This window comes from Vigna unguiculata, chromosome 11 (assembly GCF_037176805.1).
Source record: "Vigna unguiculata cultivar grain cowpea cultivar isolate G323 ecotype 2 chromosome 11, ASM3717680v1, whole genome shotgun sequence".
NCBI classification, from domain to species: domain Eukaryota; kingdom Viridiplantae; phylum Streptophyta; class Magnoliopsida; order Fabales; family Fabaceae; genus Vigna; species Vigna unguiculata.
This window is the reverse complement of record NC_140802.1, coordinates 33,109,482-33,118,096: the sequence shown is the minus strand read 5'-3', so window position 1 is coordinate 33,118,096 and position 8,615 is coordinate 33,109,482.

Sequence of the window (8,615 nt, the reverse complement as noted above, 5' to 3'; positions counted from 1 at the left end):
TGTAATTGGGCTGGAAAAGGTTAATAGTGTAAAAGGAATGCGAGTCTTTATGATGATAAGTGATTTCAAGTGGAAACGGGATGAAATTGTCAAAGACGCGAGGTTGAGAGTTGCTAGAGTTTGTGAAGGTGCTGGAAAACTCCAGGAGGCTATGCACTGCCTGGCGGCACGCAAAGAGCCGCTAGGCGCCAACGCAGTTTAAATAATATGCATGGTTGGAAGGTGCCTAGGAGAAACTGGGTCCGTGAAAACTAAGTAAATACCTAGTTATTATTAGGAAACGTGATCGAACAGAAACCCAGGGTGATTGATGTGTGAATTATACTAGGAAGAATTAGAATGGTTTAATGGTGCTGATAGAAATTAATGATAATTAGATTGTGGTAGAGGTCTGGAATATTACCGCAATTGGTATAGGTTTCTATAAATATAATTTACTAAGTGGAAGATGTTCTTAATGCATATGAGGCTAATTGAGACTTAGATGGACCTTAGATATGTTTAATAGTAAGGGAGAAAAAATGGTGGTGCTATTTGGAGGAATCACTTAGGGTCCTGTTGCTAAACAATAAGTGTAATTGCTTTGGGTTGAGGCAGCAGAGATAAGTGGTAGTAAGAGTAAGTAGTGTTGTGTCTTTGGCCTACGATGGAGTATCTTGCTTGTTATTTGGTTAACTTGGGTGCATGATCTACAGAGTGAATCTGGTATTGAGTTAATTATGATATTAAGGAATAAGCACTGTGAGCACATTGTGTTATGAAGTGATGAATAATGTTTACTTAAGAAAACCAATTTTGGTACACTTGGACCGTTGGACTTAGATGGAAGTAGGAATCTGGATAGTAAGTTAGCCACTCGGAAAGCGATTCACACCAGTGCAGTAAGGGCTTTTGGCCCCGGTTATTTTCGTCATTTTGCCTCGGTTTTAAACCCGAGGCATATTGAGACGAGACTAGAAGGAAGAACCTTTGGTCTCGATTGCAAAGGAACTGGAGCCATAGAGGAACTTTTTTGCTTCGGGTATATGAGAACCGAAGCCATCTTCACGCACCAGTTGTTTTCAGCCACTGCGCCACCAACCTGCAACAACGCATAGAACAACAGCGTCGTCGGCGCGTAGTCCACACGACCAGAACCAGCCATTGCACCACCTCGTTGAACCATCAACGTTACAACCATGGAACCACCAAATCGTTACAACCAACCATTGCACCCTTGGCTTTGAATCTATGAACCGCACTAGAGTACAGCTCGTTAGAAACAAGACGCGCCAGCAAAGTAAACCGCGAGCCACACATCGCCTCCAACGCGAACCTAACAGAATTGTGAGCAAGCCACTAGATTGCCTCTGCACAAGCAACCCTCAACGCAGTGTCGTCAAACACAATCCACCATTGAAGCCACGATGGCCAACAGCTCCATCGAGTTCGCCTTTCACGAACAACAACATCGTGCCAACACACAAGCATAAAAACACAACAACGCACCTCTGCATCAAGAAAACCCTAAAACGCGAGTAGTTCGGCGTTCGCGTACAAGAAAAGGGGAATATGGGATTTGGGTTTGTGGAAAAATAGTGTTTTTAAAAGGTTTTAAAATTAAAGGGAGGAAGAGAAAGAGCACCTGCACACGTGAACCAGAGGAGAAAAATTTGGGTTTGCAGCAGCTGAGAGAGAGAGAGGAAAGAGTTGCAGAGGCGTGGAGAAGAAGAAGGGGGTTCGCGAAATTGAAACCCTAAATAAACCCTATGGCTTTGGTTCCTTTAACAACCGAAGCCATATGCCCCTTTTTGGCACCGGGTCTTGTTGGACCGAGGCCAAACACCTAACGACTAGTTCACTTTTTAAAAAATGCAGTCCCTTTTTGGCTTCGGGTCTTGTTGAACCGAGGCATATAATTCTCTTTCGCACCAGTTTTGGGCGAACCGAGGCCTATAGCTCTCTTTAGCTTTAGGTGTTAGCTGAACCGATGCATAAAACTTGGCTGGAATTGCAAAAATGCCACCGTGCCATTATATGCTTCGGTTCCTGGCCAACAGAGGCATATAAGGCGAGGTAAAAAGGAAATTTTGCACTAGTGTCAACTAGATTGGTGGAAGGCAATGTGAGTATTGAGGTCTACAGTGATGAGTCAAATATGCGCAGAAATACTCAGATACCAGAACTGTGCAAGTACTGATAAAGTGCCTGGTGATGGGTTTAGACCGTCAGGCGATAACTGTAGTTCCAGTGAGCATCAGAGGATGTGGCGCCTTGGCGATAACGGATGATGCGTTAGGCGGTGACGGTGAAACAACAAGTAACAAGGCGCTTGGCGCCTAGCGGTATGCGTCACCCGCCAGGCGATCTGGAAGGTAGCAGCGCTTGGCGGTATGTGTCCCCCGCCAGGCGATTTTGCTGCTACAACCTTGGGTTGTTGATTTTGTAGGCGTGATCAACAAGGCTTTTTGTGATGCTTTAAAAGTGGGATTGTTGGTGTTCCTTGAGTTATGGCTCAAAACGTATCCCTTGAGTTGTGGCTCGAGATAGGGGTTAAAGCATGTGGTATTCCTTGAGTTGTGGCTCAGAATAGCATCTCTTGAGTTGTGGCTCGGGATGGTGGATGAACACGAGGAACTCTTGAGTTGTGGCTCGGGTTGGCGAGTGTTGCCGGTGTGAGTGTGCTGGTTGTGGCCAGTATGGATGGGTCCAGATAGATTGCCCTCCTTAGTAGTTGACTGACGAGTTTGGTAGTCTTCGGACGTTGCGAACTATGTTCGTATTTGGGAACTCCATCTGACGTTACAGTGTATGATCTGTAACATGGTTTTCCGCACGTTCTTTATCGGTTGTGGCCGATAGGTATGGCAGCAAGTCCTCTAGAAGTAATCACTAGAAGATGTAGAACATGAATAACCTGGTGGCGACCAATGTTATGAGATAAAAGAATGAGATTCATTGGGATGATTGTGTTGCTTATATAAATGTGATTATATATGTGCATACAATTTTTATATGTTTTATCTATTAAGCTCACCCTATCTGATTGTGTTTGGCGATGATTGTATATGCGGTATACGTGAGCAAATGATGTTGATTGTAACATCCCGTCAGGATATTACTGATTTTTTATAAAATAAAGAAGTAGATTAATAACACGACATTTAATAATACCCCATTTTCCCAACATGCGGGAAAATTTAAAATTTGTTAAATAAGTAAACAATGTTCATGACCATCAGTCACCAAAACCAAAATCAAATGTTATAATAGCACCCATCAGGGTTTACAACTGATCTCAAAACTAAAGAAAAATAAAACATAAGATTTCCCCGAATCTATCCCCTCTCCGCGACTAAACTTCACCTGAGCCACCTGCATCAACAACATTTGCTCCCGTGTACCGCATACACGATCATCGCCAATCACAAGCAGATAGGGTGAGCTTAACAAATAATACATATAAAATCAATACATCATATAAAGCACATTTATATTCACTCATGTCCAAACATCCTTAAAATACCAGATATTATGATCACACCATACTTTCGTGTTCCACTTCTCATAGTGATTACTTCAAGGTGACTTGCTGCCACACCTATCGGTCACAACCGATAGAGCACGTGCGAAAAACAATGCTACGGATCATACACTGTAACGCCAGGTAGAGTTCCCATAGGGATGTCAAAAATATCCGTACCCGCGGATATTTGCGGATAAAACCCGCATTGAATAGGAAATGGATATTAAAAATGGATACTCGCTACCCGCGGGTACGAGTATTTTTCATACCCGCATGTTAACGGGGCGGGTACGGGTATCATAGTGTCCGTACCCGTGGATACCCGTACCCGCTAAACTTTAATTCACACAAATATATATATATATATATATATATATATATATATATATATATATATATATATATATATATATATATATATTAGTAAAAAACATTCTGATCTAATATTTTCTAAGCTGCACATTTTATCTTTTTTTGTCTCCATTCTTTCGGCTTCAAATATTGGTACGTTGTCTTCTTCCAAGTACATCCCTTCACATTCTTCTCTTTCCCTTCTTTGAAATTGGGCATATACATCAAACCCTATATAGACAATGACGTTTATGGTATGCTTGTTGTCAAATGATGGAATCAAAATAAGAATAATTGACACGTGGCATTTGGGGTTTATTATTTGATTATTTTTCAGGAATCAATCGGAGAAAGTGGACTTGTTGATCAAAAATTAAAGAATTTCCATTGTGTTGAACCATCATTTTATATTTATTTTTATAATTATTTTGACTTGTATGGACTTGAGTTTGTTTGAACTTTATTTAAAATTTATGACAGTAATGTATTTTATTTTATTTAAATTTATGATTAAATATTTATTTTTTAAATAATTTTGTAAATACCTGCGGGTACCCGTGGATACCCATGGATATAAAAAAAATAGACGGGTACCCGCATAATGGATACCCGACGGATATGGGTATGGGTACGGGGCGAATATTTATCCAGCGGGTAGGGTATGGGGGAGCTACTACCCGTACCCTACCCGCCCCGTTGACATCCCTAAGTTCCCATATACGAACATAGTTCGCATCGTCCCAAGACTACAAAACTCGTCAGCCAACAACTGAGGAGGGCAATCTATCTGGACCCATCCGTACTGGCCACAACCAGCACACTTATATCGGCAACACTCGCCAACCTGAGCCACAACTCAAGGGTTCCTCGTGTTCATCCGCCATCCCGAGCCACAACTCAAGAGATGCTATTCCGAGCCACAACTCAAGGAATACCACGTGCTTAACCCCTATCTCGAGCCACAACTCAAGGGATACGTTCCGAGCCACAACTCAAGGAACACCAACAATCCCACCTTTAAAGCACCACTAGAAGCCTTGTAGCCCACACATACGAAATCAAAATTCCAAGCTGCAGTAGTATAAATCGCCTGGCGGGGGACATGTGGCGCCAGGCGCTGCCAGCTCCCAGACCGCCTGGCAGGTGTCGCGTACCGCCAGGCGCACAACGTCTCAAAACCCTTCTTGCTGCAGGTACTGCCTAGCAGAACTGCCCTCACCGCCAGGCGCCCACGTACCAGTGACCCACTATTGGCCATCTATCGCCTGGCGCCACAGACTCGACCGCCAGGCATCGCTCTCTCTATTATTCTGTAATGCCCTTGGTATCGCCTGGCGGAACCGTTCCTACCGCTAGGCGCTATACCAGAACTGCCTGGTTCTGATTAAAAATGTCTTAGCGCCTTGATGTCTTTTTCCAAACTCCTTCCCTCGACTTAGCCTACCGAATTGGGTCTCACCATCTTAATTTACGATCCTTACTTCCCTTTTTCCTTACCATCACTTAATTATAAACTATAGGCTAAGTCAGCACACCCTAAAGTGTCATATTCATACTGTCCATCCCTTTTTAGTCCAAAAGCACCATCACATATGAATTTACTACCATATTTCTTTGCTAGTTCTCATTTAACTCTAACTTTACATGTCTCCCTCAATAACAGCCCACTTAGTGAACACTTATAACAACTTCTGCATTATTCTATATCTCATTAACAAGCTCCTGGTACTAGATTCTTACCATTCACTTGCATATGTCGTTTACTAAGCTTGCTATCCTACATTTACTCTACACTTACATACAATAAAACATTCCCACATTTCCAAAATCACAGATCCTAAATAATTCAGCATCGCCACAAAGAAAACAAAATCTCTGCAATAGCGCCTGGTGGTAAACCTCATGCCGCCAGGCGATGCGTATCAGTTCTGGATTTTCCAGAATTCTTCCTCCCTGTAACAGCCCCTAAATATCACAATTAAACCTTCGTTCTGTCCAATTTCTCCTAGTTCACACCCTAAATCACTCATATACATCCCTAAGTGTAAACCCCACTCAACTCTTACCATTCCTCTTTAAAAATTTCCGCACCGATTAGTCTAGTAGCAGATATCTCTACACTTTCCAGCCCTATCACTGTTCCATCAATTATAATCAACGTTTATACTGAAATTCAATAAAATAACCCATTAATCATCTCGTAAGCCCTAAACCTTGATTCTTCCCCGATTAGAATCCTTCCAGAATGCACCTAATCACAAAATCAAGCCAAACAGACTTTCGTCGCCTGGCGAAAATTCATCTCCGCCAGGCAATTCATCAGAGAAACCCAGAAATTGTTATAAGTTTGTGTCGCCTGGCGGTACAGGGCTTCACCGCCAGGCGGTCCCTCGGGAGAACCCAAGAACACTCAATTTTGGCATGAGCCACCTGGCGGCTATATGTAGCCCACCAGGCGGTTTCTGGAAAATTCCTAGAAATCAAAAACAAACGCAAAATTAAACAGAAAGCATGCATCCAATTATCATACTACTCATATAATTATTATTACGAATAAGAAAATTGGAGTCCAGCTCCCCTAACCTGGTTTTCCTTAGCTTAAATTGGAGTTGTTATGAATTCCTTCTTGATCACCTATGATCCTCCTTTGGATTCCCTTCCAATTATGCCTTCTATTCACGTACACACCACAGATCCTCTCTGAATTCTCACTCTTAAAATCACAGACTAATGATAATTTTCCAAACCCTTCTCTCACTGTCTTTTCTCCCTTCTCAATTGCTCCTTAATTGGAATTAATTCATCCCAAAACGAAAATGACTTAAGTCTAATATAAATTACATTCAATGACTCATTAAGGACTATTTTCCAGCCCCTCTTGGCTGCCATGTTTGCTAGGGTTCCCTTCAACCTTTCAAAATTCAAGCCAAAACTAAAAATATAGTAAAACAAAGTTTAATTGGGGTTCTCAACAATGTTTGAGACCACAACCATGCATATGCCAAGATAATGCCAAACCATCAAGCCAATTTAAGTTTCATGCTAACTAATGCAATTCAAGCATTATATTATAAGAAACATGATCAAATCATAATATTGAAACAATAATAAGTAATTAACACAGAATGGACACACATAGGACTCAAACCCAAGTCCTCTCATACAACCAAAGTACTCTCAACCATTTGAGCTAGTACTCTTTCACATCATACCAACCATAATTTAATGCCATAAATGATTTTCCCACCCACATTTATTAATTATTTATTTATTTAATTAATTAAATTCCACGGGTCTTACATTACCCCCACCTTTAAAATTTTTCGTCCTCGAAAAAGAGAACTTACCAGTGAAAAGATGAGGATAAGACCTCCTCATGACATTTTTCATCTCCCATGTCATTTCCTGGGTTGCCTCATCCCAGAGCACTTTCACCGTTCTGATCTCCTTCCCTCTGAGCTGTTTTACTTGAGAATCCATGATTCTCACTGGTCCGACTCCCACTGTCAAGTCCTCGCGCACCTGCACATCATCCTCCTCCAGAACATGTGTAGGATCCGCTATGTATTTCCTCAGCTGCGACACATGGAAAACATTATGTAAGTTTGCCAAGTGTGGTGGCAATGCGATCTCATATGTTGCAGGACCAATTCTCCTCGTGATCTGATATGGCCTGATGAATCGAGGAGTCAACTTCCTCGATTTAAGTGTTCTTCCAATGCCTACTGTAGAAGTCACTCGAAGAAACACGTGATCACCTGCCTCAAACTTAAGCGGCCTCCTCCTCTTGTTTGCATAAGATTTCTGCCTACTCTGAGTTGCACGTATCCGATCCTGAATCACTCTCACCTTCTCTGTGGTCTGTTGTAAGAACTCTTTCCCAAGAACCACTAACTCACCATCCTGCTATCAACACAAATGGTGTCCTGCATCTCCTACCATACAGGGCCTCGTAGGGCGTCATTCCAATACTGGAGTGATAACTATTATTATAAGTAAATTCCACCAGCGGCAACACATCACTCCATGTACCCAAATGGTGTAACACACATGTCCTTAACAGGTCCTCCAACGACTGTATAGTCCGCTCAGACTACCCATCAGTCTGAGGATGGTAGGCGGAGCTCATTCTCAACTGAGTGCCCAAGGCGTTCTGTAATGACTGTCAAAACCTCGATGTGAACCTTGGGTCTCTATCCGACACAATGCTCGCCGGTACCCCATGTAATCTGACAATCTCTCTGACATACAAATCTGTCAGTCTATCCATGGTCATCTTCTGATTAATCGGTAGAAAATGAGCACACTTTGTCAATCTGTCTACTATTACCCAAATTGAGTCATGCCCTCTCACCGACCTCGGTAAGTGTGTGACGAAGTCCATGGAAATGCTGTCCTATTTCCACTGTGGAATATCCAGAGGCTCCAACATACCACCCGGCCTCTGATGCTCAATCTTTGCTTTCTAACATACCAAGCAGGAAGCGACGTAATCAGCCACATCTGTTTTCATACCCGTCTACCAGAAAGTACCTTTCAAATCTTTGTACATCTTAGTCATACCTGGGTGTATGCTAAGACGACTCTTATGGCCCTCATCTAAGAGCATCTTCCTCAAGACTCTACTGCTAGAAACACACTCTCTCTTTGAACCGTAGGATACCGTCTCTGCCCATCCGATAATCCTTCCTCTTCTTAGTGCCCAACTCACTAATGATCTGATGCAGCTCCTGATCCTTACCTTGTTCCACTTGAACTT